Genomic DNA, 26,754 nt, shown 5'->3' on the forward strand with positions numbered 1-26,754 from the left:
AGACAGACAGACAGACAGACAGACAGACAGACAGACAGACAGACAGACAGACGGACATGGCGAAACTATAAGGGTTCCGTTTTATGCCATTTGGCTACGGAACCCTAAAAATGGAACCATGCTGCCACTGCTGTACTGTGTAAAACCCGTTTTACTAAATTATAGTAATATTATCGACTTGTACACTTTATAACTTTATGGGATATGTCCTCTTTGATAAAAAAAACATACAAAATTATTAAAACACAATCGGCCACCTACATTGTCAAGTATCGCATTTTTTTACGAAGTCTCTCAGTATCAACGCGAACGCGACTCGGCGCACACGCACACGTTCTAAAATAACTTGTGACCGTGGAACTGTGTGAATTAGAGCACGCGTGCTAAATTGTGAATTTTTACCTTGTTTTTGAATATCAGATACTAAAATACATTACTGAAAATTTTATTATTTATACATTGAAGTGTCGTACTCGTCAAAACGAACCGTACGCACCAATTTTGAGGTGTCCAGTAGCCACCGAAGAGTTCCACTATCTGTCTCCATCATCAGGTATGATGGTACCAAATTAGCCAGGCAATCAATGATCAAACAAAGTTATAGAGGGAAATGCTTGGAGGACAATTTCTGACTTTATGTCTTTGTTTGGACGAGTTAGGAGGTAAACATATGGAGCCGGTGAAGCAACTACACCAAAAAATCCTTTAGTGTTCTGCGTGTCCAGTATAACAACGGCTTCAGGGGTTTGATGGGGCTGCCCTGGCGCTGCAGCGCGTCGGGAATGTTCACTAAGTGGCGCACTGACGGCTTCCACGCAGTGCTGCGAAAATTGTGGGACCGTGTGCGGGGCAGCACCAACGCACTCCTGGTGTTAGCGAATAGGGTGGATAGCCCTCTTATCACTCATTGGATGTTCAGTTGAGTTCAGTTCAAATATACTTTATTCATGTAGGCCTAGCAACAAGCACTTATGAATAGTAAGACAGTATTACCTACATATTATTATCTTAAGCTAATTATCAGAGCAATTTATAGATGTAAATATTATTCCATATATAATACTAATGAATATAATTCATAAATCAAATTTAATACCAATTTAATAAATTTAATTTATAATTAAATTTAAATTTAAGAAATTCAAAGGTGTATGTGAAGTCCCCAATCCGCATTGGGCTAGCGTGGGGACTATAGCCCGAGCCCTCTCGCGCATGAGAGGAGGCCTGTGCCCAGCAGTGGGACGTATATAGGCTAAATTATTATTTTATTATTTTAATACTAAGAATTTCACAAAATATCGTCTAACAAAAAAAACAATTGTATAAAAAATACTAGACTAGAATGTTTCTAGAATAAATTCTAAATGTCATACAAATAAACTAAAAAAAATAAAACAACAAAGGAAGTACATACATTGGAATATCCATTTCATCATCATTATGTCTATGCATGTACGATCCAATTAGCACCATACTTTTCACTAACATAGGTATATATTTATATCATATTGTTACTAACATAGAGTTGTTAACAAACATTCATTAATTAAAATTCCCCGGCTGTAGCCCATGAGCCGGGGTATATAACTGACATACCGAAAAATGAGACCTTCAAACACCCCTCTTCCTCCGATTTAAGGGCTAAAGCCCGGGCTAGGGCTAGGCAGGCTAAACTTTTGATGTGTTCACTGTTCTGTGTCTTGCAAGACGTAACGTTGCCGTCCAAAGCAGACCTGGCGCCGGACTATAATTGCAGAGGCGAAGGCTATTGGGAAGACTTGGAGCGAACTCAAGCACGAAGCTCAAGACCGATCCAGATGGCGGCGCACTGTAGACGCCCTCTGCCCTATCTAGGGGACATAGGACAATAAGTCAAGAAGAAGACTGTTCACCTCCTAACTAGTCCAAACATAGTTACGGAGTCAAAAATTGTGTTCCAAGCATTTCCCTCTATACCTTCTCGTTGCTTGGCCTTATTGTATCATATCAGCTATTATATCCTGTTTTTTTAGATTAGAAATATAACCTCAGTGTTTTAAAATCGTATTTCTATTTATTGACAATAACAATATACATAATGGATATATACAGATGAATACTATAACTAGCTTATATCTAAAATAGGCCCTTGAGGCATTGTACCAAGGATGCTGGCGGCATTTCCTCGTTGTATCGCAATACTGATACGTTGTGCGAGGAAGCCGCCAGCTCTTCGGTCACCGGTTACGTCAACCAGACGTTTCGCGATTTCTCCAAAAAACTTGTGCGCGCTGGGACCCCATGGACCTAGAGTTTCAACGCCAAATTTGCAATATTGTATTACATTGTTGGTTTGCTAATTACAATCTTAGGAACACAAAGATTAATTCTGCAAAAGGAAATCTGTTGTTCAGGCAACGCCGTATTTGACCATTTTATGCCTTCTGCAACTACTGACTGACTCGCCACTGTACCTAACGGTGTGATCTAGGCAAAATCTTCGAGAGTTTTGGGGATTTTTTTTGTTTTAGATTTTACGCTTCTCTATATGTATATGGTACCTATCAGTTTTTTATAATTTAAGTGATCATATGATGGCAATAACAAAACCAAACCCCACCCTCTACCCCACAGTAGCGTCACCCGAGCGTCGGCGTCTAGTCAACTCTATGGCTGCTGCTCGGCGCAACGTTGGCGCAACTGCGCAGCGACGCCATTTTCCATAGCGCCGACTAGATGCCGACATTGCCGACGCTCAAGATACGCTAGTGTGTGGATCTAGCAATTTTTAAAATATTATTAGTTACTGCTCTAGTGCTGCATGCACGTTTCCGGGAGAAATGTTTGTTTGGAACTTTAATGGTTAGTTAGATAAACTTCTGTTTACGCTCAGTAAAGTTTCCTTTGCTAACTTTATGGTAGGTGACAGTTTGCTTCATGTATTTCGAATGTATTACTTTGTATTTAGTTAATATTAACAATAATATACCGCTAAGAACATGTAAAATTATTTCTTATGAAAATATTTTAATCTGTATTTTTTTGCAAGTAGACACACTATTTAAACTATAAACGAAATAAATATCATATACAAAGAAAAACATTACCAAGGCCTCCAGTGCCCAGGGCTGGAATCGAACCAGGGTCCTCCGTTTACGCGACAGATGCCTGAACCGCTCGGCCACATGGACTCGAAATTTCCAAGTATATTATACAATTTTCGAAGTCTTGTGGCGACCCCAGGCCGTCCCTATGGTAGAAAAATATGGGTCTACCTCCTTACCGAATCAACTCAGATGATTCCCCCGCTATTAGCCCATAGTTTGTCCATGCTTTGAACCTGATCCAATTTCGCGAGTTTGCTGCTCAAAATCGGTTATGTCAGCCACCTGAGAGCTCACGAACGTCGCTCTCATTAATCAGTACTACAACATCGTGGTCGAAACCGGCCAGGACACAGTTGGTACGAGTATGTATGAATGTCGCCTAACTAGGGAAATTGATTTTTTCTACTTTTTATTGATTAATTTCACAACTTTAATACAATTGCTTGCAGATGTTTCTGCTTGATACGAAATTAATTCCAAAATCGCTTGTGAAGCGAAGGCTAAATATAAAATAAATAAATAAATAAATACTAGGGGACAATTTCACACAGATCGACCTAGCCCCAAAATAAGCATAGCTAGGCGTCGATATACATACGTATATAGATAAATACATACTTATATACATAGAAAATACCCATGACACAGGAACAAATATCTCTGTTCATCACACAAATAAATGCCATTACCGGGATTCTAATTCATAATTCAGAAGTCTTTATTTTTAAGAATAATAAAAGGTATCCTTGTATTCAGCATGCAAGCAAGCTTACAAATAATTACATTAAAATAATAATAATAAAAAGGTCAATAAAATACCTACAATTTCGAAATCAACTATTACAATTAAATATATCACAATGTCATCGGTTCCTTATAAATCTTATAATCTAAGTAAGCCTTAACGCTATAAAACATTTATCCAGTAACCATTTAGCCATTTACCACGGCAGTATTCGTAATTCATTTGGCAATGATGGCATGGGTCTACCCTCTTATAGTTAAGCTATAACTTTCTGTTCTTTCATTTATTTCGACACTTAAATTCTCGAAAATATACGCAGCCGTTTTTGCAAATTAACCTAATTCCAACTGAGACGGAGATGCAGATTCGTCGCGAGTTGTATGGAATGCCAATGTCAGTCGCGATTCTGAGAAACTAAATAGAACTGTGTTTATTTATTTATTTAAACATTATTGCATAATAAATGACAGTACAAACGGCGGACTTGATGCCAGAAAGCATTATCTCCGTCAACCATGGGCTAAAATGTAAGAATCGTATTTAAATATAACCAACATAACTTAATGCCGGCTGTACCTACAACACTCATCATGGACCTACAGCTTCAAATCAAGAATTGTTTAACTAACACATGACATTGATAATAACCTTGATCACAGTAAACCTATAACAGTAGATTTAAGAGTCGCACGATGACTAGACGGTCCGGCATTCGAGCTCGCGCTTGGAACGGAGCCAACTACGATCATTTGGTGCCGCGAATTTACCTAAATTGAGAGAACTTTTATTATTATACAAACAAATATGTTTTTCCTTAACTCAGTTTTTATAGCCGCGATACCTAATAAAATGACAGCTGGATTGGTCAATTTACTACTCAGCCATACTGTTTTGCTAACTAATAAGCTAATCGATCTAAATTAGGATAAACCTGAGCGAAGCTGAGCCGCCATATTGAGGAATTTCATTACAACTAAAATTTTCATACTAAACTAAACTGTATAGCGTCGAGAACGATCGGAGCTGATAATGAAAAGTAACACTCTTATAATATATCTTCGATGTCTTAACTTCTTTTTCCTACTCCTCTACTGGGGCCTTATTCGAGATGCACAACTGTCAAATTTCGCGTCCACATCAAATCAACACTTGATTCTATCGCATGTTGATTGTATCAAGTGTTGATTCTATCAACTGTGGATATTATCATTTGGAACAATCAAAACTCATTCATAGAAAAAATAATCAAACAAAAATCAACTTTGTTTATTACTACTATATAGTTTGAAATGGCTCTGAACTCGAAGTGGTTCGGTATGATTTGATTGTCACCTGAATGTGGATTGCTAATGTCAAATTTTGACAAGTGTTGATTTTATTGCTAGACTTTTTTGTCCATGGGCTTGGGCACCATCTTGGATTTTTTGACGTACGACAGGGAATACCCTTCCTTTCCTACAATATATGGCATAGAGTAAAGCGTCTTTTTTTTTTAAACATAAGTTTACAGGAATCAGCGACATCTTGTATTCGATAGGATAAGTAATGCGCTATGAACAATGCGGCGGCGAGTAGTGAAACTGTACCTGACAACGTCAATCAATTAAAAAGTGACCACACAGTTGATGGTCGATAAAGGCGATTATTAATTGAATTTTAACGACAATAAAGAACTATTGACATGCGATCTTTTTGTTGAACCCACACCTACACGTCGAATAATGCTCGCTCCATATATTCTCCTATAAACGCTCAAAATTGTAAAAAAAATTGATGCAATTTACTCCGCACCCAGTCTCAAGTTGCTTCTAAACCACGTTCACGAACCAAGTTGTAACCTAACACATCTGTAAATATAAGGCATATGATTTAGAGATAAAGTCCGTTTTTTTTTAAATTACGAGATGGTTCATGAATAACCTTTAATACTATAAAAATAATACTATATTTGTCAAAAAAAAATTCTGTATTGCGCTATTACATAATGCATAAAATTGATATAAAGATAGGTACCATAGTAGCTCGCTCACTTGGTCTATCAACAACTATTTTAATGCTCTTTTTACTCGTATACGCGACCCCATTGTATGTACAGTCGCCATCAGATATATCGGAACGCATGTATGAGATCTCAAATTATTAAGATAAGACCTACTGTACTGTCTATATTACTTACCAAGACCTAAGTACCTATTATTTATATGTACCTACACAAAGAGAATTCCTATGTTAAAAGGAGATTAAATACATATTTTGTTATTCAACTACAAATAAAATAAAATTTATCTTTTTCAGTTAACACATTTTTTTACCGATTTCTTTAATAAAATAAAACATTAAAGTATTATGTGACTATATTTCATTGTCTTCGGTGTAGATTATTTACTGATGTTCCAATTTCCTGTATCAGTTTGGTACCAGGAAACATAAAAACTACACCTCTTCAAAAACTTTGCTGGTAGTTCGACATCTGTAAGTTTAAATATAAAACATAATAAAAACACTTAAGTCAAAAACGTATACATAAAATATTTGCCCTATATTCTGGTCGCTCGGTAGGGTATCCAGAAGGCTGGGTGCATTTCCGCGCTGGTTAACAATGCTGATCCTCTGGTCACCAGAAGCCTATATAAGGCGCTCTCATAGAGCCACGCTAGTGCCCTAGAGTTTCAAATTCAACCCCAAGTGCCACAAATATGTAGTTAAGGGTTTAAATTCTGGATCAAGAACATGGAATACTATTCGCTAGTATATATATTGGCCACCACATCTATAGCAGATGATTGTTGCAGCGTCGGGTAAAATCAGGTGTTGCGGGGAGGTTGATTGCAACGTCTGCGATGACTGAAGAGTCCAATACCAGAGCGGCATCTTCTGCCACAGCAATCACAAACATGACGAGAGTCCAAGGGAGGAGGTCTAGCAGCGCGGAGTCTTTTCTGCCTAAGGTTCTCTAACCAGTCCTTATCATGCTTGTCTACACCCGTTTTGAGATCTCGACGCCACTCTGGCCTCATTTCAGCCTGAGATTCCCAATTGTGAGGATGAATATCGAAGCAGATCAAGTCCCTCTTGCAGCAGTCCTTGAATCTAAGCTTAGGGCGTCCAACCGGCCTCCTAGCGTTTGCGATTTGGCCCAACATGACTTGACGTGGGAGTCTGGAAGCGTCCATTCTATGTACATGGCCAAGCCAGGTGAGCCTTCTTTGCTTTAGGATCGCTGTTATAGAGGAACAATGCGTTTTAGATAGCACAGTTTGATTGCTCATATGGTCCCTCCAAGTGACTCCCAATATGGATCTGAGGCAACGCATATGGAAAGCATTTAGTTTCCGCTCATGTTTGGCATATGTTGTAAGGGTCTCTGATGCGTATAGAAGAACACTTAAAACACAGGTCTGATACACAAGGACTTTGGTGTTAATAGACAGCTTTTCGTTTCTCCATACGCGTGAGTAAAGCTTTCCAAATGTCGTGGATGCTCTGCCAATACGAGTCTCCAGTTCCTTGTCATTTGATAACGCCGACGTTGTAGTAGAGCCGAGGTAGCAAAATAGGTCCACGACTTGAAGAGCAGAGTTGTTGAGCGTTATGGATGGAGGGCGAACAACACCTTGCGCCATGACAACGGTTTTCTTTGTGTTTACGCTCATTGAAAACTGACGACAAGCTTGTTCGAACCTTGTAACAAGTTCCTGCAGATCTTCCTCACTGTTAGCGACAAGTGCAGCATCATCAGCGTACAGGAGCTCACGGGTAAGTATTTCCAGACGATTCTTTTTGGATTTCAGTAGACTGATATTAAACAGCTTCCCGTCCTCTCTGGTATGTAGGTGTACTCCAACATCACAGTTCCCAAAAGCAGACATAAGTAGGGCAGAGAAAAATATTCCGAAAAGCGTTGGTGCCAGTACACATCCTTGCCTAACACCACGGTTAACAGAGAAGGTCGACGAAGAATCGCCATCGTAGACAACGGAACCACGCATATTATCATGAAAGACACGAATTAAGGAGAGAAGCTTTGGTGGGCATCCGATTTTGTTTAATACTTCATAAAGGCCTTCACGACTCACTGTGTCAAAGGCCTTATTAAGATCGACGAAGGCGATGAACAGAGGACACGTTGCTCCCGACATTTTTCCTGAATTTGGCGAAGGGTAAATATCATATCATTTGTTGAACGACCTGCACGAAATCCACACTGAGTTTCTGGGTAAATACGAGCAGCTAGTTTTCCCAGCCTTTTTAGTACTACCTTTGCAAAGGCTTTCCCAACAATACTCAGCAGCGATATACCCCTGTAGTTATTACAATCGCCTCTATCACCCTTGCCCTTGTACAACGTGACTATATTCGCATCTCTCATTTCCTGAGGAATTGTTTCCTCATCCCAACAACGCAATAAGAGAGCATACAGAAGAGATGAAACGCATCCGAGTTTCACAAGCTCAGCAGGAATGTTGTCGCTGCCAGTGCTTTTGCGTAATTTTAGGCCCAAGACTGCAGAATGAAATTCATCACCGGACGGAGGGTTGTCAAGCTCAACCATGATTCCGAAAGGGGGTAGGTCACTCAGAGCATCAGGACTGATATTCACAGGTTCGGAATATAAGCCAGCATAGTGCTGTGCCCATCTTATCAACTGGTCTGACCTATTGGTGATAGGATGTCCTTCGCTGTCCTTTATGGCAGCACGTTTCCTACACGTTGGCCCTGTGGCACATTTTATGCCCTGATACATCCCTCTGAAGTCTCCAATATCCCGACAGTGCTGAATTCTTTCGCAGAGGCTGACCCAGAACACATTTGCACAGTGGCGACTGATGCGTTGCAGTTCAGATTTTGCTGACTTATATGCTGTTTGTTTTACATGGTTTTCTGGATCATTCAAAAGACAAATATGAGAAGCTCTTTTCTTTTCAATAAGTGGACGCAAGACGCTTTCATTCTCAGAAAACCAATCCACATCGTCCTTGCCTTTTTTGCCAAACACTCGTAAAGCGGCATCAGTTATCACATTCTTTATCGACAACCAAGCTTCTTCTGCAGACGCAGAGTCATCAATGGTATCCGTACTTACTTTATCCTGGACTTCTACCGAAAATTGGGCACACAAATCCTTATCCAGCATAGCCCTTGTGTTGAGGTATAACTTGCGGCAATTCGTCTTGGCTGAATGAATTTTCTTAGGTAAAAGACCAGTCTTAGCCATGACCATGGAATGATCGGTATCGCAGATTGCACTATGGTATGTGCGAGAGTTCAAGATGTCACACAAGTCCCTCCTACGAGTAATTATATGATCAAGTTGGTGCCAATGTCCTGAGCGCGGGTGTTTCCAAGACACTTTATGGATAAGTTTATTCTTAAAGTAGGTGTTAGTAATACACAGAGAGTGAGATGCACATAACTCCAATAATCGTTGCCCGTTATCGTTTAGATGTCCAACTCCCTGATGACCCATACATTCTGGCCAGTCAACAGCGTTGTTTCCAATCCTGGCATTAAAGTCACCCAGTAATAAAAGCTTGTCAGAAGTGCGGACATTATCGAGGCAGCAGCGTAAATCCTCATAGAAGTTATCCTTGATTTCAGGTTCGGTCTTCAAAGTTGGTGCATAAGCGGATACAACAGTGACAGAACCAGAAGTAGACTGCAATTTTAATACCATTATTCGTTCCGAAACACCAGTAGGAGGGTCAATGCAGCTAAGAAGAGAGTTCTTGACAGCAAATCCAACGCCATGTTCACGTCTCTCGCCGGTGTCCTTCCCTTTCCAGAAAAAGGTATAATTATTCTCACGAAGACTGCCCTCATCGGCAAGACGGGTCTCTTGTAACGCAGCTATATCAACTCTAAGCCGTAGCAACTCCCTATCTATAATAGAGGTTTTCCTTAGCGCTGGGGTACCGTCTTCAGCTTCATCTGAAACGCCAAAATGTGGTAACATAGTTCTTACGTTCCAGGTTGCGAATCTCATAATGTTAATTGATCTGAGTCTGGATCTAGTATTATTTAGGTTATTCTTACTTGTATTGACAGGTGCTAAGACTTCCCAATCCTTTACAGATGCTAATACATCTGCTGCTCCACACACCTAAAGGAGCTAAAATTGGGGGACGGACCAGTACCTTATTGACCGGGGGCTGCCCAGTTTAGGCAGGCGGTAACTGGTCAATTAGCCACGATGGGCTATCCTACCGTCGGGAGACACCCCTGGCGCCCGCACATAACGCCCATTAGCGCAGACTTATCACCGGTGACTGCGACTCCCCGTGTTGATTCCCGCACCTTGTTAAGGTGTAGGTGAAGTTTCCTCTCCACGGACGCTGCATCGCCTGGGACGCACTTTGGTGTCATGAACTTGCCCAGCATCCGTGACCCCCTCTCGGCCTATATCAACTTTACCCACAGGAATGAAACTGGTCACTACGTGCAGAGTTGATTCGGCTGCAGGAGTTGCCGACTTGTTCAGGTTGGACCCTACTGACGCCTACGGTACTCCAGATCCGTTGCCCCTTCCGCCAATGTACACCGTACCGAAGCCTTTCCTCTCCGATGACATCGCCGTTAGGGTCTTCACCCGTAACCCTGGGCAGGGGGCCGCGTTATACCCCGCAGCACTGGGTCCCCGACCGAACTTCGCCACCCACACACCTCGGCCTACTAAGGTGGAGGGCGCCCACCCCCGCGACAGGGACGCGCCGATCGGGTATTGCTTAAGTGAGAGGTAGAGAAGATGACTCTACCTCCCCAGAAGCCGGGTTAATGGCCAAGTATTATGCCCTGACCAAAGGCATAGGTATTAGAAAAAAATAATAGTAGGAGACGGCCGTGGTCATGGTAGGTGGTACAGGTGGGCCAGGCAAGCTCTGAAATTATGCACCTATTTTACTATAACTTTGTTCACCTGTGTATATTTACTGTTTCCATGATAATCATTTTTAATAATTAGCCCGTGTAATCGGGCTGTATAATTGGTCTCATATTTTTTACACAAAATCATTATTTTAATTCAATAATTAATGGTGTTTAACATATTAATCATTAATGTACCTATTTTGCAAAATTTTCTTGCATATAATAATATTGTTTACTTCAATTGACGTGTTTATTATTTTCGTTACTATGTCAACGTTAATACTTAAAAAATTATAACGTGAAGGTTGAGTCCGCAGTACAGTTACAGTTTACGTACATAGTGGCATTAGCACAGTCGGATTAGGACCAAACTCGAAATGTCTGAACAGTCATGAAATTTGGTATGTATATACGCCCCTTAAAGGCCCCTTTTTCATGCCCACACCATTTGACATTTGGGGACCTCGAGGAACCGCAGCCATCTTGGAAAATGTGGACCATCCAGGAGAAATTCGCGTTTTACTCTAAATCTACGTTCTTTATTCAATAATTGTGTAAGGCAACATTCAAGCTTATAAAATTCTATATAAAATAGTTTTAGACATCTTTGCGAAAAAAAAAGATCTTGCTGTAAAAAAAATACTCGCTAAACCCAGATTTAGCCCTTATACCCTTTCATGGGATATTCTCTTAATAGGAAACTTAGAAGAATAAAAATTCCACTTTTAACTATACATTTGTACATAATCTACCCCAATATCAATATTTTACTTGACTGCAACTTAACCAGAAAGTAGGGTTATGGGTATAAGTACTGAGGATTCAGAACCGTTCATGGGCGAGTCCGACTCGCACTTGGCCGCTTTTTTAAATGACGTATTATTTAGCCCTAAACTTTTTTCTTCCGTTAATTTTAGTAACTTTGTATTGCATAGCACTTGTATACTAACTGTGGATCTACTGATGTCTGTTTTACTGTACTCCGCTCAATAGTTTAGGCGCTAGAAGAAAAAATATGATTTAATATTCGGAGTCCTCTCAAGGCGGCTGTATTGATTTTTCTTTAATAGAACAAGTAAAAGTAGGTTGTGAATGGCAAGAGAAATCTAACGATACGTCATTTAAAAAAAATCCGTCCAGTATCCTAATACCTAGCTACTGGGTGTACTGAATCATCAGTACTTACACCCATAACCCTTCTTTCTGGTTTAGTCACAGTAGAGTAAAATGTTAATATTGGGGTAGACCCCGTACAAATGTATAGTTAAAAATAGAATTCATATTCCTCCGAGTTTCCTTTTAAGAGAATGTCCCCTGGAAGTGTATAAGCGTTAAACTTAGATTCAGCAAGTATTCTCTATAACAAGATGTATTGTTCTGCAAAGATATCGAGGACTTTTTTGTGTAGAATTTAATAAGTTTTAATGTTGACTGTTGTGTTGATGGTACACATTTTCCAAGATGGCTCGGATTCCTCGAGGTCTCCAAATGTTAAATGGTTTGGGCATGAAAAAGGGGCCTTTAATTTATATACATAATAAATTTCATGACTGTTACAGAGATTTCGAGGTTGGTCCTAATCCGATTATGCTACATTGTGCGTCCGCAGCAAATTCGGTTCTCCATACAAATGTAGTTACGCTCTCATTTTAAAATGACTTGCTAGATTGCTCTGAAACTTTGTACTTACAATAGGATATGGTGTGTCTATGCCTATAATTAATTTAAAACATAAATGTGAAATGAGAGCCAATTAAGTTCAATATTAAGAATATGTGTCGTTGTTGACTCGCCGACAACGGAATTGAGATCTATATGGGTGCCATGTTCTGTGCTGTGTAGAAAATCCTGAAATGATAAAGGATTTGTCTTGGCTAGTTTTTACGTATAGGCTACGTATCACCGGAAAGTCACAAACACCACGAAGGTTCGGCTTGTACGGGCCCTCGTTTTTCCTATATTCTTATACGCCGCGGAGACCTGGACTATCCGAAAGACAGAGGAAAAGACGATAGACGCCCTAGAAATATGGTGCTGGAGGAAAATGCTGGGGATATCCTGGACCGAGTTTCGGACTAATGTCTCCATGCTTAAAGAACTCCGTATCAAGCAGCGCCTTTCGACTCTCGTAAAGACCCGCATACTCAGTTTTTTCGGTCACGTCTCGAGGAGGAACAACGACTCCATAGAGCGTCTAGTGGTGCAGGGTAGAGCAAACGGAAAAAGACCGCGCAAAAGGCCACCTATGCGATGGACTGACCAAATCAAATCTGCCATGAAGTGTCCCCTGAACGCATTTGCCAGAATGGCCCCCAACCGCGAAAAATGGCGAGAAATCGTACGGCAAGCAACATCTGCGCCTGATATCAGCAGTTGACCACGACGCTCTGCAAAGAGTACAACGACAAAGAAGAAGAAGACGTATCATATTTGTCTAAAATTTGGTTTGTTGGTACACACACAAGGGATAGTCTCTAGTACGGGGTGCCACACTCGTCAGCGCGACGGCGATATTTTTTACCTTTTACCTAAAAATCTCAAATTTGTGTACGGGCTCAGCTCCAGTTTCGTCTTAAGCCTGAATTTAACAGATTCTGACTCACAGGGGGCTTTGAGCATGCTGTTGCGTTCGTTTTCAAATTTTGGAAAAAAGAACTAGCCTAACAACACAATAAATGCTTGTTTTTCCGCATTCTTCACTATATCTCCCTGTCTCACTACTATCTGACCTTCTAACCCAGAGGGGAAAATATACCTTATTGGGGCTACTCCATCTTCCTCATGATAATATATTTTACTTTACTGAAAAGCAATCGGTACATGTTACAAGGTGCACATTGTTAAGAGCCGGGGTTAGAACCCACGACCATTGGTTTTAAAATGAAGCTTTGTATATAATTTGTATTTTTATAATAAATCTGTTTTCTTGTTGACATTTTGTGGTATTGTATTGCTTTATGTTAATTGTCAAGATAGTTCTTTCATCCTGGACAATTGTCACATGCGTCACATGTACGTTTTATGATAGATCTACATCGACGCAACTGCATGTCATTGTCAAAGAGCATATAATCACTACGTTTTAAGAGACGGGACTTCCATACTAGCGAGTGGAATCAGTTTGTTTCGCAAATCATTACCAAAATGTACGACAAAGAACTGTCAAAGAACCATAGTACCAACATAAGCGATTTAAATAGTGTAGTACGCTACACGCTTACGATTCTTATCGATATCGATAAAATGGGGAGGGTTGAAACATAGGCTCCTGTCTACAAATTTTGTACTCGAAATCAGGTTAGCATCGAGTCCACATTTAAGTTGTATGTTATATAGTGGATAGTTCTTAATTGGACTACTATCTGGTCGGGCTTAATGTGGACCCGAATTATTTTAATACAGTTTTTAAGTCGTGTTTTTTTATTTTATTAAATGCTTGATTTTCATAATTATGTGCACATACATGTTTGAATAAATGTAACTTTTCTATGAGAAGATGTATCAGGTCTTCGTTCCCAACAAATTTGGCCCACTGCCTGCATCTGAAAACATACAGCCTTGGAAAAACATGACTTTATCTACAGTTTATATTCCATGTGTTTGCTAATGAGATGATCAACTGATTATTTCGCGCTAATATGCATCTATATATCATGTTTTTCGGCATCCAGTTATCAACGACCCTTTATCAATGCTTTAACTTTTTATGTATTTATATGTCTGTTAATCATGAGAACGGGTCTGGCCTTGTTGGCAGCGACCCTGCCTATGAAGCCGATGGTCCCAGGTTCAAATCCTGGAACGGGCATTTATTAGTGTGATGAGCATGAATATTTGTTCCTGAGACATGGGTATTTTCTATGTATTTATAAATACTTATTGTTCACGTATGAACCCTTCGATAGCTCAGTTGGTCCTAGGTTCCCTAGCATATTAAAACTTTGGGACAGGCATTGCACTCATTCAATATGGGATATAGTCACTAACCTTGAGCACACTCCGATGACTTTGAAGATCCTGGGCCTTCTTCAGCTAGCTAGCACTTCCAGGTCCTTGAGAGGTCAATACAAAGCACCACAAAACTGATTGTTCGCCGAAAACACCGAAATACCGATTTTTGGTAATAATAGCGCACAGACGACATGCGTTGCAGGCCGCGCCCGAGCCGAGAGGGGGAACGTCAGTCGGTTTCTTGTCTACCCCCGAATTTGCTCCGGAACGACTTACCCTCATATTAAAAGATTACAATGCCCGAACATCCCCCCGCCTAACCAAGGCCTCCTTGGTTCCTAATCTTCTATAGGTAGCCTACAGAGTTTGGAAACGGGTCTTAATAAGACACCGTTTTGTGTTTTAACTTCAACAACGCGAACGATTCCATCCTTAGCTGGCAGCAGCCGAACTATACGTCCGCGCCTCCAATTAAGCGCGACTAAATTATCTTCTTTTATCAATACTAAATCGTTTAATTTAGGTGGTTCCGTATGAGAGGTCCATTTATAGCGTTGCTGAAGCGTATGAAGATACTCATTTTTAAACCGTATCCAGAAATGTTGGGTCATCTTTTGTATCCGTTGGAACTGAGATAAACGGGATTCCTTAACTTCCGTATACGGGTATTCCGGGAGCGCTACCAAAGGTTCCCCTATCAAAAAACTACCTGGAGTCAATACACTTAGATCAGCCGGATCCGAACTTAGAGGGCATAATGGTCGTGAATTCATCACCGCTTCAACCCTGGAGAAAAAGGTCGCCAGTTGTTCAAATGTGAGACGAGCTTCACCAAGCACACGCCTACAATGAGTCTTTGCAGACTTAATTGCCGCCTCGAATAAGCCGCCGTGATTTGGACTTGACGGTGCATTAAAGAGCCACTTAATCTCGCGCTTAACACATTCCCGGTCAATCTCAGGTTGTTTTTGCCGCAGGAACGAGTACAGTTCCTTTAAGTATTTGTTAGTGCCCGTATAATTTGTACCACAATCTGACCGCAATAAATTTGGTAGTCCACGCCGAGATACGAAACGCGTAAGCGCCGCAACGAAGGCCTCAACCGACAATTGACTAACTACTTCCAAGTGGACAGCCTTAGTGCTTAGGCAAACAAATATGCAAAGGAAACACTTCTCTATTTTTGCATTACGAAGGCTACTAGATTTTATGTAAAATGGACCGCCGAAATCTGTTGCCGTGCCGAGAAATGCTCGTGTGCATTTTACCCGATCGGGGGGTAAGTCCGCCATGAAAGGTTGCACCGATCGCGGCCGGGCTTTATAACACGCTATACATTTGAAGGTTACACTCCTCGTTACCCGCCGCGCGGCGACTATCCAGTATGTCCAGGATAAAATAGATTCAAGTGAGTTTGCCCCGATGTGGCAATATACCTTGTGATAATGAGTAACTAATAGTTCCGTAAACCGATTTTTGCCCGGTAACAAAATTGGATGCCGCGCGTTATATGGTAGTCCGGACGCATCAATTCTACCGCCGACCCGAATTAAATTGTTTTTATCTAAAAACAGATTTAGCCGCCGTAATGTATTGTTTATCTGTTTATTTTCCCGTAATAAGGCCGTCTCTGACTTATAATGCCGATCTTGTACTAACCGTATTAAACATGTAGTAGCGTCCCTGCGCTCCGAAACTGATATATGAATATTACCGCATTTATTATCCTTATTTTTGCAATGCCGAATAAATCGTAGTAAATAAGCCGTGACGTTTATTAGCTTTTCAAATGAACTAAACCGATCCATTAAGTCAAAATCCGAAACCGATAATGTGCAAACGTTAACCGAAGTGGTCCGTATACCGGGTAGCATATCCGCCGGGAAATCCGAGCACTGACCAGGCCAATGGTCAGGGGTGTCTCGCAGCCAACACGGCTCCCACCATAGCGGGTGCTGCAGCAATTCTTTCGCCGTGGATCCGCGCGACGCGACATCCGCGCAATTTAATTCACTTGGGACATGTCGCCAAATGATAGCTGATTTGGAGGTTATTATTTGTGAAACTCGATTTCCTTCATATACTTGTAATTTGTATGGCGGGGTTTTTAACCACGCTAAAACAATGGTACTGTCACACCAAGCGATTACTTCACTTAACCTTATATCACGCTCTAACGAGGAGGTGAGATGGTTAATAAGAGTAGCCAATAAAACCGCTCCATTTAATTCCTTCTTCGGAATTGTGTGCTTAGTCCTCAATGGAGCTAATCGAGATTTCGCCATGAGTAGCCGCACGAGGACCGTCCCGTCTGTGTTAACCGATCGTAAGTAAACCGCCGCTGAGAAACCGAGTGATGAGCCGTCCGAAAACCCGTGAATTGAATATGTAGCATTGTTATCAAACTTGAGACACCTAGGTATTGATACTCTTCGCAGATTAGGTAAGTCCGATAATATCTCTTGCCATTTTTGTTTTACCTCTTCTGGTACCGGAGCGTCCCATTCGACCTTGCGTGAATTGTCAAAGGTACCAAGAAGAGTTTGCAATAGTAATTTAATTCGAAATACAACCGGACATACCCACCCCAAAGGGTCATAAAGCCGCGCCGATAAAGATAAGATAGATCGCCGAGTAATTACTCCTGGATCCGGTAGACTAAGTCGATAGGTAAATACGTCATATTTTGGATCCCATTGGATCCCTAAAACCTTGATGAAACTAGAACCGTCCATGTCAGGGTCAAACGAATGAGGAGTTTCGAGGTGATCTACCGGTAACCCATCTAATAGTCTGACATCATTAGATGCCCATTTCCTAAGGCCGTAGCCGGCCGTATTCATAAGAGATACCAGCTCATTCCGTAAGGACATCGCCTCCTCCAACGTGTCGGCTCCGCCGTTGAGATCGTCTACATAGCTATTATTACGTAGCAATGCCGATGCGCGAGGATATCTATTTTCCTCATCGTTAGCCAACTGATGTAAACACCGGATAGCGACAAAAGGACTAGATTTTAAACCGTAAGTGTTTGTCGTTAATTCATAAATAAGCAGCGGCTCGTCAGGTGACGCACGCCAGAATATAAGTTGATATTTCCGATCGTCCGCATGTACCCATGTTTGTCGAAACATCATCTTTACATCCGTGGTAAAAACAAACCGTGGCAAACGAAAGTTATTTATGATCACCGTAATGTCACTTTGTAATCTTGGCCCCGAATACAAACAATCATTTAGTGATACGCCTGTCGTAGTTTGAACGCTACCACTAAAAACAACACGAATCCGTTCATCCCCAGATTTTTTGAACACTCCATGGTGGCATAAAAAATAATGTTCTTGTTTCGACTCAGTATCAAAAGCCGAAACCGCCATATGGCCGAGTTGTAAATATTCCGACATAAATTCTACATATTTAGCTCGATATTCCGGTTGCCGTTTCATTCGACGTTCTATGGCCAAGAAACGTCGTAACGCAACTTCCATAGAATCACCTAGCTGCTGATGACCCAATATTAATGGTAATCGAACAGTATATTTACCATCCAAACCCCGCGACGTAGTAGTCGTAAACAAGTTTTCACATTCTAAATCCGCCGGATTCATTATGGTCGCCGACGGTGGTTCCTCTGACCGCCAGAACCTTTCAACAGTTTCGATAAGCGTGATACCGACATAATTATTATTATCACAAGTAGACTCCGAATCATAAAAATCCGCCGACCGCGCCGGACCGAAAACCGCAAAATCAAAAATCGTACCTAAAGCGTACGGGCCGCCCGAACCTAGATCGATTATTTCACCGGTCAAAATTTTACCTAAAACGTCACATCCGAAAATGACGTCGATATGTTTCATGTTATGATCACCGCCCGAAAGTTTAACTGTTGCCGATAACGTCCGTAACCTACGAACCAAATACGAGGTAAGCCTTTTTAATATAACCGCCGTGGCTGATAGTAAACATTTCTTATTTTCCGATTTAAAATGAAACTCAACAATGTGGGTTCCGTCATTATAAGGTAATTCTCCGACACCTGATAGAGGTGTTTTACAGTAATGTCGCTTCAATCCCAAGCATGCTACCAAATCACTTTTTATTAATGTACTTTGACTTCCCAAATCCAAAAGAGCCAAACACTGAACAAAGTTACCAGTAGCCGATTTGACTTCGATAACAACCGTAGGTAGAATAACATTATTTACTAATTGTGGTACCGAAGCGACATTACAACACTGTAATTGCTATTGTTGGAAACCATTCTGAGAGCGCAAGTTACGGTGATTACCCAAATTTTGCGCACTCCTAGAAATTGAACGGTCCGACTCCCGATTTCCCGATTCCGAACTTCGCCGATCGTTACGTTCCGTTGTGTTACCAGCCGCATTGTCACATTCGTAACTACTCATTAATTTACGCATACGACTATCAACTCCATTATCCGAAGAACTGGAGGGTCGGTGCATTCGATCATCGCGATAATGTCCATTCGGTGAACGCCGACCGCCCCCGTAATCATTGCGTTGCGAACTAACCAACGCGTGTCTCGAACGCTGCTCATTATCCACCGGCGGGTCTGAGCGCGCAATGGACATTGTACAAAGTAACTTATCGTGACCTGCGTTACCACATCGATTACATGGTACTTGCCGAGTACACGCGGCCGCCGTATGATTCCCAAAGCATCGAAAACATAACCCATTATTTTTTACCCAATCCTTGCGATTGTAGGTAGATATATCTGCGAACTTATAACAATTATTTATATTGTGGCCCGATAATTGACAGTACGCACAGTTAGCAGCCTTATGTGAATTGTTGTTACGCGTATTCGACCATTCCGACTTATGATGATTATTATTATTGTTATTGCGCTCTGTCACATGCACCGAACGACCGGGTTTACGTGCGTGGTCGTTGCAAGTCAATACTGGTTCCGCCTAAGCCGTGTCTATTAATCTGCACTCGTTCTGTAGAAATTCCATTAACTGATCGAAAGTAGGTAACTCCAAGTTATTACCGCCGTATTTTTGTTCAAACCGTGTCTTAATATCTAAAGGTAACTTCGTCAGACTTATATGCAACAACATATAGCTCCATTGCTCCACCGGAAGGCCGAGATTTTTTAAAGCCCGTGTCGATTCTAACAATGGATTTAAGATTTTTGCCCTAAGGCCCAAACTTTTGTTAAGGATAGGTAAATGCAAGACCCGAGAAATGTATGAATCCGCCTGCAACCGTTTATTTTCATAACGAGCCTTGAGAATATCCATTGCCGTATCTAATGAACTATCTATCATAGGCAGATGCCTTATCAGCGTTTGTGGTTCTTTTTCTAAATTAGAAAATAGGTAATGAAATTTCTCCGTTTTAGAAATATCTTTGCGCGACAAAACTAGTGAGGTAAACAGGCTAATAAAGCTCGTCCATGAAAATACGTCGCCGTCAAAGGATGTTAAATTAATCCGAGGTAGCCGTGATGAAGCAACGCTCTCCGTTGGCAAGTGGGTACCGTCCAAGTTAGGATAGGCCGCCGCCACCGCATCTATCTGATTGTAGGCATCTGTGGCCTCCTTATATTTTTCATCATAGCTAGCAACAATATCCTCGCTCAGTTCCGCACATAATATATTTTCATACGCTTCCGTTAACGCATTAAAATATTCCTCTAATTTACGTAACCGTGCCGAAATTACGGTAGAACTATAACTTTTGCTGCTAATTATTTGCAAAGTATTTTTAAACCAATCGTATTTAACTTTAAATTTACTGGCGAAAATCTTAGCCATCTTAACCGATATTACTTTTAAGAATTTATTTAGTTAAACCGAAATGAATGAATGACAAAACAAAATGTGCCTTCTTGGACAAGGATTTTACCGTTACAAGATGGCTGCCCTAAGCTAAACGCCTTTTTATGAAAACCTATCCGTTTCGATGGACCAAAATTTTATGTTCACGTATGAACCCTTCGATAGCTCAGTTGGTCCTAGGTTCCCTAGCATATTAAAACTTTGGGACAGGCATTGCACTCATTCAATATGGGATATAGTCACTAACCTTGAGCACACTCCGATGACTTTGAAGATCCTGGGCCTTCTTCAGCTAGCTAGCACTTCCAGGTCCTTGAGAGGTCAATACAAAGCACCACAAAACTGATTGTTCGCCGAAAACACCGAAATACCGATTTTTGGTAATAATAGCGCACAGACGACATGCGTTGCAGGCCGCGCCCGAGCCGAGAGGGGGAACGTCAGTCGGTTTCTTGTCTACCCCCGAATTTGCTCCGGAACGACTTACCCTCATATTAAAAGATTACAATGCCCGAACACTTATAAATTAGGTCTATGTACATATATATATACATTATTGCACAAACTGACTTAGTACTAAAGTATGAATGGCATGTGTTGTGGGTATATATATATATATATATCGTTGTCTAAGTACCCACAACACATGCCATTCATACTTTAGTACTAAGTCAGTTTGTGTAATAATGTCCTATAATATTTCTTTATTTATCATAAAAACAGAGATTAATTTTCTTACATTTTAGGTTAATATATTAAATAATCACTAGATAAAAAAAAATGTTCACTAATGACCATTAATGCATAAGTAATAGATAATTTATGCATTATTAATCTTCGACGAATTAATTATGGTCATATTGCATGCTAGTTCTAAGGAAATTTCACATATTTAATTTAATTATTTACACTGATATACAAATAAAACTACAGTTATCGATAGTTATAGTTGTTGTAGAAATTAGGAAATTAGGTATTTTGTAAAAATAGAGTTAAAAGAGATGTTTATGACATGAGTGTTTTATTCGAAGTAGAGGTAACTAAGCAAATCAAAAATATATCAAAAATAGAAAATAGAACTAGAAAACTAAATATTTGTCAGCACAAAAGAGGTTACAAACTACAACAGCCGCCCTTAATCGAAGTTGTGCCTGACAAACACAAAAAAAAAAGAAAAACTTAAGTTTCTAATCCTAAGTTAAGTATACACCTTTTATGTACTATAGGTCCTAGTGGCTTCGTAAGTACATCGGCAGGCATATCACTACTTTTGATATACTCTAATTTAACAACGTTATTTGACACCTTTTCCCTAATAAAGTGAAACCTGACGTCTATATGCTTCGTCCTGTTGTGGTGTACAGGATTTCGAACGAGGTTGATGGCACTCTGACTGTCAGAAGCTAAGTTAACTATATGCAGTTTACCTGTTATCTCATAGATAAACCGACGTAAGTAGCATGCTTCCTTCGTGGCAGACGCTAGTGCCATGTATTCCGATTCGGCTGATGATAAGGCCACTGTAGGCTGCTTCTTGGACTCCCAGGATACTGGACCTCCACTTAACTTGAAGGTGTATCCGGTGTACGACCTTCTGTCAATCGGACAATTTGCCCAGTCCGCATCACAAAAGCCTTTTAAAGGTTCTCCACTCTTCCTGTAAACCAAGGAATAGTCTAAAGTACCCTTCAGGTACTGCAGAACCCTTTTGGCAGCATTCCAGTGTTCCTTAGTAAAACACGTATTAAACTGACTTAAATAGCTTGTAGAGTAAGCGATGTCGGGTCGTGAGTTTACCGTCAGATACATGAGACACCCTAATAAGTTCTGATACGGATAAGACTCACCTACTTGACCATCAGTTCTTCTTTCCATATTCTTTTTAACTAAAGGAGTATCCACAGTCTTACAATCCTTCATGTTAAACTTTTCCAATATTGAGAGAATATAATTTCGCTGGTGTACTTTAATACACTCGGAATTACATTCGATTTGCAATCCTAAATAACATTTTAATATTCCGAGATCTTTTAGTGAAAAATATTTCAACAAATCGTTTTTGACAGTGCCAAACGTTGAATCTGATTGAAAGAATACTATAATGTCATCGACAAAGATACCCAATATCACGAGTTCCTTACCAAAAAGTTTCGTATATACGCAAGGCTCGGAAGGAGTTCCTATAAAACCTATTTTTAAAAGCGTTTCGTTTAACTTTTTGTTCCATGCTCGCGGTGCCTGTTTAAGGCCGTAAAGGGATTTCTTCAGCAAACAAACCTTGTTTTCTTTGCCTTTTTCGATGAAACCCAGAGGTTGCTCCATAAAAACTTCTTCTTCTAAATCTCCGTTTAGGAACGCGGTATCAACGTCTAAGTGCTTCATTCTTAATCCCACCTCTGCAGCTATGGCAAATAAAGTGCGGAGGGAAGAATGGCTAATCACTGGTGCAAACGTCTCATCGTAGTCTACTCCCTCGACTTGATGAAAACCTTTTACGACGAGTCTCGCTTTATACTTCGTTATATTACCGTACGTGTCCTTTTTAATCTTGTAAACCCATTTACATGGTATGACCTTTTTATTAGGCTTATCGACTAGGTCCCATGTGTGGAGTTTTTTCAGTGAATTATACTCATCAGCCATAGCATGTTTCCACTTATCTGCATCATCGGCATGAGTAGCTTCATAATATGTCGTAGGTTCGCTAGAATCAACCGTCGACACATTGTAAGTTAGGAAATCTGGTGGTTTCCTATCTCTTGAGGGGTATCTCGGCTCAGGGAGAGATTCCTCTTCCACAGTTGCTGTCTCTTCATCCGCACTAGGTAGCCTTGGTTCACTGAAGGGCTCTCGCTCTTCTGTAGATACTAAATCTTCGGCACTTTCTAGATTTATCGGCGAAGGTGATGGCGCCGCGTCGTTACTTTCATCACAGTCATAAAATTGACAATCTTGACAGTTGTCAGACTCGGTCTCTCTTTTATCTTCAAAAAATAAAATAGAGTCTGACTGTACCTCAGGTTCTGGTGACCTCTGTTTTAGCTCTGTAAAACAATTCTCAAAAAAAGTTGCATCTCTGGACATCAACATTTTTCGTGGGTTAGCAGGATGCCTAAATACGTAAGTACCTGGATTTTTTGAATAGCCGACGAAAATCACTTCCTGTGCCTTGACATCTAATTTCCTTCTGTGAGATGAGGGTATATGGACAAGTGCTCTACATCCGAACACCTTCAGGTGACTAAGATCACTTCTACGACCATACCACCTGTCATAAGGAATTTGTCCACCTAAGGCTCGATGAGGAGACCTATTCTTCAGGTACACTGCAACTTGGAATGCGTCTTCCCAGAATGCTTTCGACAGTGAGCTTTCAGCAAGCAACGTCCGCGCCTTCTCTGTAACTGAACGATGTGTGCGTTCCGCGACTCCAACCTGTTGAGGACTGTAAGGCGTTGTCGTTTGATGGTCAATACCTTTTGAAGCAAGGTAATCAACAAACTCCTTATTAACGAACTCCTTACCTCCGTCAGTCCTAACCGATTTTATTTTCCTATCTAGTTGATTTTCAACAAAAGTTTGAAATAAACCAAATTTATTTTTGACCTCTGTTTTGGAAGAAATAAAATAAGCAAACACCTTTCGCGTATAATCGTCTACTATCGTAAGCATATACCTATTGCCTTGAAAAGAGGTCGTAGACACTGGTCCCATGAGATCCATATGGATCAGCTCTAAGGGGGAAGTAGCCCTATTAAACGCTACCTTCTTGAAAGGTTTCCTCGCTTGTTTACCTTCCACACAAGCGATGCAACTATTTTTATCTACTACTGAATATTTTACGCCTACCTCGTGATTCTTCAGTTGGTTCATGCCTATGCGACACAAATGTCCTAGCCTCTTATGCCAAAGTTGATAATTATCCTGACAGTCAGAGTGCACATCCTTTGTCATATAATTATCTGCCACATTCTCGGGAACATTGACAGTACCGTCTAAAACGTACAGTCCACCACAGGGCGAGGCATGAGCAACAGATTCACCTGTAAAACGAAAATTATCAGATTTATAAAAATTACATCCATTAATATCAAAAACACATACAAAACCCTTCTCAACCGTTTTATGTACAGACAACAAATTAGCTTTTAAATCTGGTACAAAATCAACATCATTAATCTTGTTGACCACGTTCTCGGGTGTGTTTATTGAAATATTTCCAATTCCGCAGCACTTAATTTGTTCGCCATTTGCGACAGTAACGGTACCTTGATTCTGTATCGTAAAATTCTGAAAACAATCTCGTCTAGAAGTCATGTGTCTAGTACAGCCCGAGTCTACATAAAAAATGTCCTTGCTTGAGCTGCCAGAAGTATTAAGTGCTGTAAGTGTCATATTATTATTAGTTACCGCATTGGTCTTTTCCTTCTTACTTCTCATTGGACAGTCTGGTCGTTTATGTCCAGGCATCTTGCACTCGTAACAAATAATATCCTTCTTCTTTAACTTCGGCTTCTTTTTCGCATGAAAAACGGATTCTGATGGCATAGCCGCATCTTTAGACATTTCATTTAGCAGTTTTGTCTTAACTAAGTCTGTAGTCACGTCGACATTACAGTTTTCTAAAGCCATAATGAGAGGTTCGTATTTTGGAGTGAGACCTCCCAAAAGTATTGCAGCAATAGACTTATCCTCTAAGACTACATCTATATCCGCCAGATCCTGTGCGGTTGACATAACTGCGTTAATGTACAGTTCCATATTCGAAAAGTCCGACAGACTCAACCTGTACATTTTTCGCTCTAAAGCTAGCCTTCGTCCCATTCCCTTATCCTCAAAAGCTTTCTGCAAAGATGTCCATGCTTCGGCTGCGGTTTTTGCACATCTAACATGAGTAATTGCCGCACCATCTACTGTCAAACATATCTTTGCTAGTGCTTTCGAATCTTTTCGTACCTTTGTAGGGGCAGGGGTCGTGTCTCCTTCTGGGTAGCCACCGATTGTCTCCCACAGATCCTCGTGCAATAGGTAATTGCGCATCTTGAATTTCCATGCAGGATATCCATCTTTGCTCCTTAAGCAAAAAGATGGAATAGATGCGCTCGAAGGGGAATTTCTAACACTCGCAGTATCTCCCGTTTCATGTGACATTTTTACTATTTGTATTTTTTTCTTTAAATCACACTAACACTACAACTCAATATTTTACGTAATACACTTTAAACTCAACTTTCCATTATTAATTATAGCATTCGTGCTGATAACGTGTTGTAGAAATTAGGAAATTAGGTATTTTGTAAAAATAGAGTTAAAAGAGATGTTTATGACATGAGTGTTTTATTCGAAGTAGAGGTAACTAAGCAAATCAAAAATATATCAAAAATAGAAAATAGAACTAGAAAACTAAATATTTGTCAGCACAAAAGAGGTTACAAACTACAACAATAGTACATCCCTAGTTCACAACTAAAAATAATGTAAAATATCTAATTTTCGATGTGTTTATAGCCTGCTGACCCAAAATAAGGTCAAAAGTATCTAAAGCAATACTTACCAGTCTTCATCCAAGGGAAATTTCGCCATAAAATCCCTTTTTTCGTGATTTTCTCGAGTGGCTCGCTTGCCACATATTTCACACTTAGTAAACCGTTTTCTCGCTGGCATTGTAACAAACTCGCTCTTTACTCTGATCACGGTTGACTATTTTCGATTTTTGCACTAAATAATAAAGAAATTACACGAAATACCCGAACAAAACATTGAAGCCTTCAAAACAAACAAAGCAATTAGGCTGACAGTAGACTTGATGTAAACTTGACAGAATAAATAGCACTGACGTTTTCTTTTTCTTTGTTGGCCATGATTTGCGAAACAAATTCCATACAAAATTTTTTTCTTCCTAGTTGCGTCAGCCTGATCGGAATTTGGCAGCTAACTCCATCTTGCGTCCAGTAGAAGAATCAAAATCGTACAGGTAAAACTACTCTCTGCCTTAGGATCCCCTTTTAAATGTCATAAATCCAAACATGGCAGCCATACCCATCGACAAAAAAGTCTACCGTTGATCTAATTTCATTTGACAGTTAAGAGTCCTTATTCCTACAGACGAGCGTATTTTGTAAAATGCTTCCCTTTTCATTCAAGATTACGACGTAACTATTAGTATTTATTCAAAAACTGGTAACGTACTTAAATAATCGTTTCCTAAACTAGCGGCTCCAACAGTTCAAATTTTCGTTTTCTCTTTTAAACCTCTTTTTTAATGAGTTTTTTTGGGAGTCTTTTCCAAATT

The 26,754-nt window shown here is 40.3% G+C and overlaps 1 protein-coding gene across 3 annotated transcripts in view; it reads left to right on the forward strand.

Annotated features, from left to right (window-relative positions):
- Positions 1–247: 247 nt before the first annotated feature.
- The window catches only part of LOC133530434 (uncharacterized), a 56,729-nt gene continuing 30,222 nt past the window's right edge, over positions 248–26,754 (forward strand). Inside the window, exon 1 of one of the 3 annotated variants that reach the window (XM_061868345.1) lies at positions 248–553. The gene's annotated coding sequence lies outside the window, so the exon portion shown is untranslated. Of the gene's footprint in view, positions 554–3,103; positions 3,443–26,754 lie in introns of those variants that run through there. The other 2 variants (XM_061868341.1, XM_061868342.1) reach the window with 2 other exon arrangements.

This window comes from Cydia pomonella, chromosome 22 (genome assembly GCF_033807575.1).
Source record: "Cydia pomonella isolate Wapato2018A chromosome 22, ilCydPomo1, whole genome shotgun sequence".
Lineage (NCBI taxonomy): Eukaryota > Metazoa > Arthropoda > Insecta > Lepidoptera > Tortricidae > Cydia > Cydia pomonella.